This window comes from Vulpes lagopus, chromosome 22 (assembly GCF_018345385.1).
Source record: "Vulpes lagopus strain Blue_001 chromosome 22, ASM1834538v1, whole genome shotgun sequence".
Taxonomy (NCBI): domain Eukaryota; kingdom Metazoa; phylum Chordata; class Mammalia; order Carnivora; family Canidae; genus Vulpes; species Vulpes lagopus.
In genome coordinates this window covers 5,795,592-5,802,966 of record NC_054845.1, presented here as the reverse complement: position 1 = coordinate 5,802,966, position 7,375 = coordinate 5,795,592, and the positions used below count along the sequence as shown (strand labels likewise).

General features: G+C 48.8%; 1 protein-coding gene across 1 annotated transcript in view; it reads left to right on the top strand.

The window, feature by feature from the left end:
- Window positions 1-810: 810 nt before the first annotated feature.
- Window positions 811-7,375, top strand: part of STK17B (serine/threonine kinase 17b) — a 28,858-nt gene continuing 22,293 nt past the window's right edge. The window contains exon 1 of the mRNA XM_041737612.1: window positions 811-1,036. The gene's annotated coding sequence lies outside the window, so the exon portion shown is untranslated. The remainder of the gene's footprint in view (window positions 1,037-7,375) is intronic.

Here is a 7,375-nt window from a genome sequence, read left to right as displayed (position 1 = left end):
GACTTTATTTCCTCCTCTCCAGGCTGCACGTACTCACGCCTCGCGGACTGAGCGCTCTGGGCGCAGGCCCCGTGCACCCGGCGGCCGTGGAGCCCTGCGCTCCGCCCTGGCGGCCCCGCCGGTCTCAGCCCCCCCACCCCCGCCCCGCAACTTGCCCCGGCGCCCGCACCTGCTCCGCCGCCCCGCCCCCACGTGCCGGCCACACACCCCCGGCGCCCCCAGCTGCTCCGCCGCCCCGCCCCCACGTGCAGGCCACACCCCCCCGGCGCCCGCACCTGCTCCACCGCCCCGCCCCCATGTGCAGGCCACACCCCCGGCGCCCGCACCTGCTCCGCCGCCCCGCCCCCACGTGCAGGCCACACCCCCCCGGCGCCCGCACCTGCTCCGCCGCCCCGCCCCCACGTGCCGGCCACACACCCCGGAGCCCCCAGCTGCTCCGCCGCCCCGCCCCCACGTGCAGGCCACACCCCCGGCGCCCGCACCTGCTCCGCCGCCCCGCCCCCACGTGCAGGCCACACCCCCGGCGCCCGCACCTGCTCCGCCGCCCCGCCCCCACGTGCAGGCCACACCCCCGGCGCCCGCACCTGCTCCGCCGCCCCGCCCCGCCTCGCCCCGCCGCACAGGCCACAGCCTCCCGCGGCTCCGGGTCTCCCCAGCCCCGCCCCTCAGCACGCGCCGCGCCCGGCGCCCCGCCCCGCCCGTCACGTGGCCGCCCCTCCCCCGGCGCGCTCTCGGATTGGCTGCCCCGGCCGAGGGGGCGGGTCCTAGCTTGCAGCCCTGCCCCGCAACGCGGCTGCAGTTTTCAAACCTCAACTGCGAGTCGGGCCGCGCGTCCGCCGCGGTCGCCGGGAGCCGCCCGCCGGGGAACGGGTCCCAGCTGCGGGCCGTGGTGCCGAAGAGGACGAGGGGCGCCGCCACCTCGGAGCGCCGGGCGCCTCGGCGGGCCAGAGCTGGAGGAGCCGTGCGCCGGCCGCCGGCGTGCGGGGACGGGAGCCCCTCGGAGGGGCCGCCCGAGAGGAGCGGCTGCGGCCCGAGGGTCAGTGCCCCCCGCCTCGCGCCACCGCGGGCCTGGTCCCGCCGCGCCGTCGGGGGCTCGGGCTGCGCGCCCGCCTCCCTGCGTGTCCCCGAGCCGCGACCCCGGCCGGCGCGGCCCTGCGGCTGCAGCCCTGCCTCGCTGGCTCCCGGGGTCGCGCCCCTCTCCGCGCCGCGTCCACGCGGTCCCCGGGTCCGGCCGCGTCCACGCCGGGGGGTGGGCACGGGCCGCTGCCTTCCCCCCGGGAGGTCCGCGCTGGCCTTGCGGGGGAACTCGGGGCCCCGCTCGCGGGCGGTGCAGTGAAGGCGGCGGCTTCGGGGGCGGCCGGGCGGCCCCGCGGCTCGGCGCCGCCTGCAGCCCGGGGCGTGACCCCGGGTCCCGGATCGGGGCCCGCGGCGCGCCCCCTCGCTGGGTCTCTCTTGGGTAAGTTAGGAAAATCTTAAAAAGAAAAAAAAAAGGCATCGGATGGCGAAGACGGACTGCAGTGGTCTCGGGCCACGGGCCGCCCCGTGCGGCTGCGTGACGGCGGCCCGGACCCCCCGCCCTCCTGTGCTCGTGGGGCGCTTGGGGTTCGCGGGGGAGGCGGGGGAGGGGGCGGGGGAGGGGCGGGCACGTGTGCGGGTGGGTCTCCACGGCGTCCCGCTGTTTGGCCCGCGTAACGTTTACCTGCGGGGCCGCGGAGGGGCCCACCTGGCGGCGCTGCCCGCGTGGCGGCCGCCCTGGACCTGCTCACCCTGCGCCCCGCGCCCTCCCCCGGCTGCCTGGGTGAGCGCTGCGGCCCTGGGGATCCGGACCTGGGATCTGGCCATGGGGTCCGCCCCTGGGGAGCCTGGCCCTGGGGACCCAGCCGTGGGGAGCCACCGTCTTGGGGGCCCACCTCCCTGGGGAGCCCATCTCCCTGGGGACCTGGCCAGGGGGACCCGACCCTGGGACCTAGCCATGGGGAGCCTGGCCCTGGGGACCCAGCCATGGGGACCCGGCCCTGGGATCTGGCCATCAGGAGCCTGGCCCTGGGGACCCAGCCGTGGGGAGCCACCGTCTTGGGGGCCCACCTCCCTGGGGAGCCCATCTCCCTGGGGACCCAGCCGTGGGGAGCCCACCTCCCTGGGGGCCCACCTCCCTGGGGGCGCACCTCCCTGGGGGCCCACCTCCCTGGGGGCGCACCTCCCTGGGGGCCCACCTCCCTGGGGGCCCACCGCGAGAGCACAGGTCTATCCAAGGGAAAGGTCATCAGCCCGCTTCCTCACCGACACACTTTTATTGTCTTGTACTGAACCGTCCCGAAGTAGTTTTTAACTACTTCCAGTATTTGTTTCATAAACACTAAACCGCGCGTTATCCGTAGAGCTTTGTACTTTTGAAAAAGTTGGTCAGTAAAAGCAGTGCCCTCATTTAAGACCTCGCTTCCTCCCCTCTCATCCTTCTGTGAGATGTTTTTTTCTTCTATTTTTCTTTTTTACAGTTTCTAATATTCCTAATAAGTGGAGGGATTAATAGCTGCTTTATCTGCGAACTACATAACATGCACCTTAGGTCATTTTCTAAATGTTGGGTCTAAAATTGAAGTGAAGTATATTTACATGGCAGTATATTTAATTTTTGAAAGTAGAACTTGTGTTGTAGTCGTTTTATTGTAAAGATCTTATTTATTTACTTGAGGTTGCAGGTGAAAGCAAAGGGGAAGGGGCAGAGGGAGAAGGAGAAGCAGATTCCCTGCCTCCTGGGGAGGCCAGGGTGGGAACTGGCTCCCAGGACCCTGGGATTGTTACCTGAGATGAAAGCAGAGGCTTCGCCTGCAAAGCCACCCAGGCACCCACTTGTGTAGTGATTTTAAAGTCGTTCTGATTTGTGTGTGGACGGAATGGTTGTAGTTGCTCTTGGACTCTGAATAGTGAATTACAATTTGGTTAAGATAGAATCAGTTTTTAGGAAATTCAAATGTGGACTAATTGATCACTGTGTTACCACATTAATAACAAATCTGAAGAAGATACAGGCATTTTATGGCATGTTTCTGATCAAACATCTTTATTTTTATGTTACCAGTTAAGTAAAAATGTAAATGTATTTGAAACCTTTGTTTTGAAGCTGTTGGATTTGATGATTAAGAGAGAATACCCTTATCACAAATTTCCTGTTGTACGCAAGGGACCCAATTTAAAACCCATGAATCAAAGAAATAAATCTTAACACTTTCACTAAATCCTAAAATTGTCTGAAAATTGTATGTCTCTTATCTTGTAGTGTATATTTCCTGTATATAAGATAGTCAGCTAAGCACAGTGCTCCTAGATTTACTGCTTCTAAAAGATTTTGACTGATCCTTGTTTGATTTTTTTTTTTTAAGAATTCTTTTGCATTCTGTGGGTATTGATTGTGCCAGACACATTCACAGTCATTTCTACACTCCCTTTCCACTTGGGAAAACTTTAAATGTTTCAGTTGCTTTAGTTTTCCACCATATTGGTGACAAAATTCTATGATTTTATTTCTAAGTAGTTTATATTCTATGATAGACTATTTTCAAAGGTTATTCCTTTGAATACTTCAGTTAACAAATGTACCTATAAATTAAGTTACAAGTGCATATTTTTAAATGTTGTGATATTGCAATTTTTTTGATTTTTTAAAAATTTATTTATTCATGAGAGAGAGAGAGAGAGAGAGAGGCAGAGACCCAGACAGAGGGAGAAGCAGACTCCATGCAGGGAGCCCCAGGTGGGTCCCGGGTCTCTAGGATCACACCCTGGGCTGAAGGCGGTGCTAAACCGCTGAGCCACTGGGGCTGCCCAGGCCTGGGGTTGTTACCTGGAACTTCAGCCCTTGGGTTGTGTACACTGGCCTGGTTTGGTCGGGTACAGTCAGTTAGCTGGCTTCCTTTCATGATTTTCAAAGGATAAAATTCTTGACTTATTCTTTCTATTCAATCTCTAGAAACAAACAAACAAAACCTATTATTAGAATACAGTTAGTAGAAGAAATAGTCTCTTTCTTGAAATTGAAAATCATCTCCATCCGTATACCTACACCAATACCTTTACTTCTAGTCAGTGACTAAAAATGGATTCTTTTGCTACACTAGCAGAAAATTCTTTATTTTGATGAATGCTCAATAAATAAATCTCCAGTTCCTCTGTTTCTTTTCTTTTTGTTTTTGTTTTTGTTTTGTTTTTTTGAAGTTCCTCTGTTTCTTAGGAAAAACTTGGTGGCTATAAAATGCTGACTTAGAAAGAGGCAGTTGTTTCCCTATAATCTTGTGCCTTGCTTTGTTTGCCATTGCTTTTTGAATTTACTTCATAATGATAATGATGCAGATTTGTCAGTCTTTACCAGGACAAATATCTGAATTACCTGAATGCAGTAGCTTTTAAAATATTGATATTATTAGCCGGAGTAGGTATTCACCTAAAAACAGGTGGTCACCTAGTCTGGAAAGACAGGTAAATACAAAACAAATGGTCTGTTGGTATTTACATTACAATATATGATAAAATAATTTTATCCGTGTTTCTAGGCTTTATGGCTATCCTGTTTAGAACTGAAATTCTCTAATAGCAGTTTAGAGTATTTATTTAGCCAAATATTGGTTAAGCAGAGATTAAGCTGCTTGAAGCTCCAATATTATCAAGATCTCAAGTTTTGCTAAGCCCTTGAAGATATGAGATGCATCTAGAAATTCTTGTTGCTGTATATGATAATCCTTATAGTTCAGTTCGTCAAACATTAAAAAAAATTCCTACTGGGTGCCAGACACCGTGCTGGGAATTTAGACACAAAAGCACATATTACTGCCCTTTAGACACTAAAGAGAATTACAGTCAAACATGTTACATGTTGAAGTAAAGAGGATTGTCAAGGGTCCTCCTGTTCCTCCTGTTTGAAAAGTAAAGGAGAGGCATTTAACCAACCTGGGTTTTAGCAAAGCTTTGTGGGTGAGGTGACCTTCTATGTCGAGATATGAAGGGTATATAAGAAGACTTAGCCTTTTAAGGAAAAGTATAAAGAACATTTCAGACTGAAAAGTATAACAGATATGTGAAGGCAAAAAAAAAGAGTGTGGCAGGAAATGATGCTGGTATGTACCTGGCCTCAGAGGCTTTTGTGTGTCATGCAGTAGCGCTTTAGCTTATAAGTACTGGGTAACTAATGCTGGGATCAAAGCAGACTATTTTTAATTCAACCAACCTACAACCAAGTAAACCTTTAATGTGTAAAGATATATATTTTGCTATTGCAAATGGATAAGTCTCTGCATTTAGAGTCTAGTCGTATATATTCACAGCCACCTTTTTTTTTTTTTTTTTACCCAAAGGCATTTGCTAATTGCCCATTATTAAAATAGTACCTGCTTAGTGTAGATACTTTAAATACCAGGAAAGTATAAATACTGCCATATTGCCACCACCCAAAGATAACCACTATTAACATTTTGCCCTAGTTTTCCAATCTTTTCTTCTATTTGCTTTTATGTTTTTGCCACAAAATTATCACAGTGTATATACTTTTTGTGTCTTCCTTTTTTCACTTAATATTATAGGAGCTAAAAAAAAAAAAAATATTATAGGAGCTAAAAATATTCTTTGAAAGCATGATTTTTGAATATGTAGTTTCCTATTATTTAGGTATATTTAAATACTTTTTGGACTTTGGGGTTCATTCATTCAATGACTTTGTTTTTTTTATTATTAAAAATAATATTTTACTGAGCATAAATCTTCATTACATTTAAGATCCATATTGGCTCTTTGGAAACTTGAGAGCAGAAAATTCTTACTCATAAAATTAGTTCTGCTAGAGTTCTTATGAATAGATCACTTTGTAGCTGATATATTACAGCATAAGATAAACATCTTAGATTCTAGAATCTAGGTGAGGTGAACATCTCAGAATCCAGAGCCTATACTTTGTCTCTATGATTGAACTTGACATGTCCTTATATTTCCCAAGGCCTGACTGATGGACAGTGTTGGGAATGAGCTCAATTTATATCCGTGATACGGGTACATCCCTTCTTTCTGTATATATGTATAGTACAACTCATAAGCAGGCATATTTATAGACTTCTAAATTTAGGGAAAAAAACCTGTAAAAGCCCAAAGATGACCTGAAAAAAAAAATAGATTGAGCATAGAAATTGGTAAACATTTTGATTTTTCTGAGAGGACTATGTGACCAATGTGATTGAGTGCCATCAGAACTAAGAAAGTATACAGGTTATCAAAACATAGTAAAAAAAAGACAGAATCTTAAGAGTTAAGTTTAAGCTAACCTGGGATGAGAGTTTTGTATTATGGAAACAGTACAACTACTTAACAGTAGCCAGGGAAGATACAGAGAGTATCTTTGGGTAGAATATTAACAATATTTCCTCTCTGAACAATCATGATACACTCTTCCTGACCAGCACTGTACCAGTGTCATTCTGCGTGAGTAGATCATATTTTGATTTTAATCCATAGAGCTATGCAAGATAGATTCTATTATAATCCATACTTTAGAGGAAGCAGAATTGAAGCTTTCCTCACCAGATCAGAGAAATGCAAAATAAATCACAAAATTTCCTTTCCCTTCATCACACTAGAGTAGCCAAAATTAAAGGCCTGAATGGGACGCATGTTGGCAAGGAAATGATAAGCTCTCCTAGCCAGTGCTAGTGGGAATATAACCTGGGGATGGAAAGAAAGGACCAACTTCAGCTGTGTCTATGATGTCTTACTTATTTTTAATTTAAACGAAATATGACAAAGCAATAAGATCGAAAAAACGAGTGTTTATTAGGATATTTGTATCCCTTTGTAGACATTTGAAGTATTTCTTTCTTTTCTTTATTTTTAAAGTAGCTATGTTCATTTCCCACACAGCCATAACAAAGTACTGCAGATCAGGTGACTTAAATAACAAAGTTATTTTCTCATAATTGTGGACAGTAACAATTTGAGATCATGGTGTTGGCAGGATTGATTTCTTCTGAGGCCTTTCTCTATGGCTTGTAGATATCCTTCTCCCTATGTCTTCACATGGTTTTCCATCTGTGTGTTTTTGTGGCCTAATCACTTTTTATAAGGACACCAGTCCTGTTGGATTCGGGCTTACCGTAGTGACCTCATTTTTAACTTAATTACTGCTTTAAAGGCCCTAATTCCCAATATAGTCACCCTCTGAGGTACTGGGGGCTAGGACTTCAGCGGGTGAATTTTGTTTTTGTTTTTGTTTTTCAGCGGGTGAATTTTGAAGGGAGGGACACAATTGGTCCATAACAGTAGTGAAGTTAAATAATTTAGTATAATCTCATAGCTGGTATGGATAAATGGGATTTAGACCCAGATGTGATTTACTCCAAAT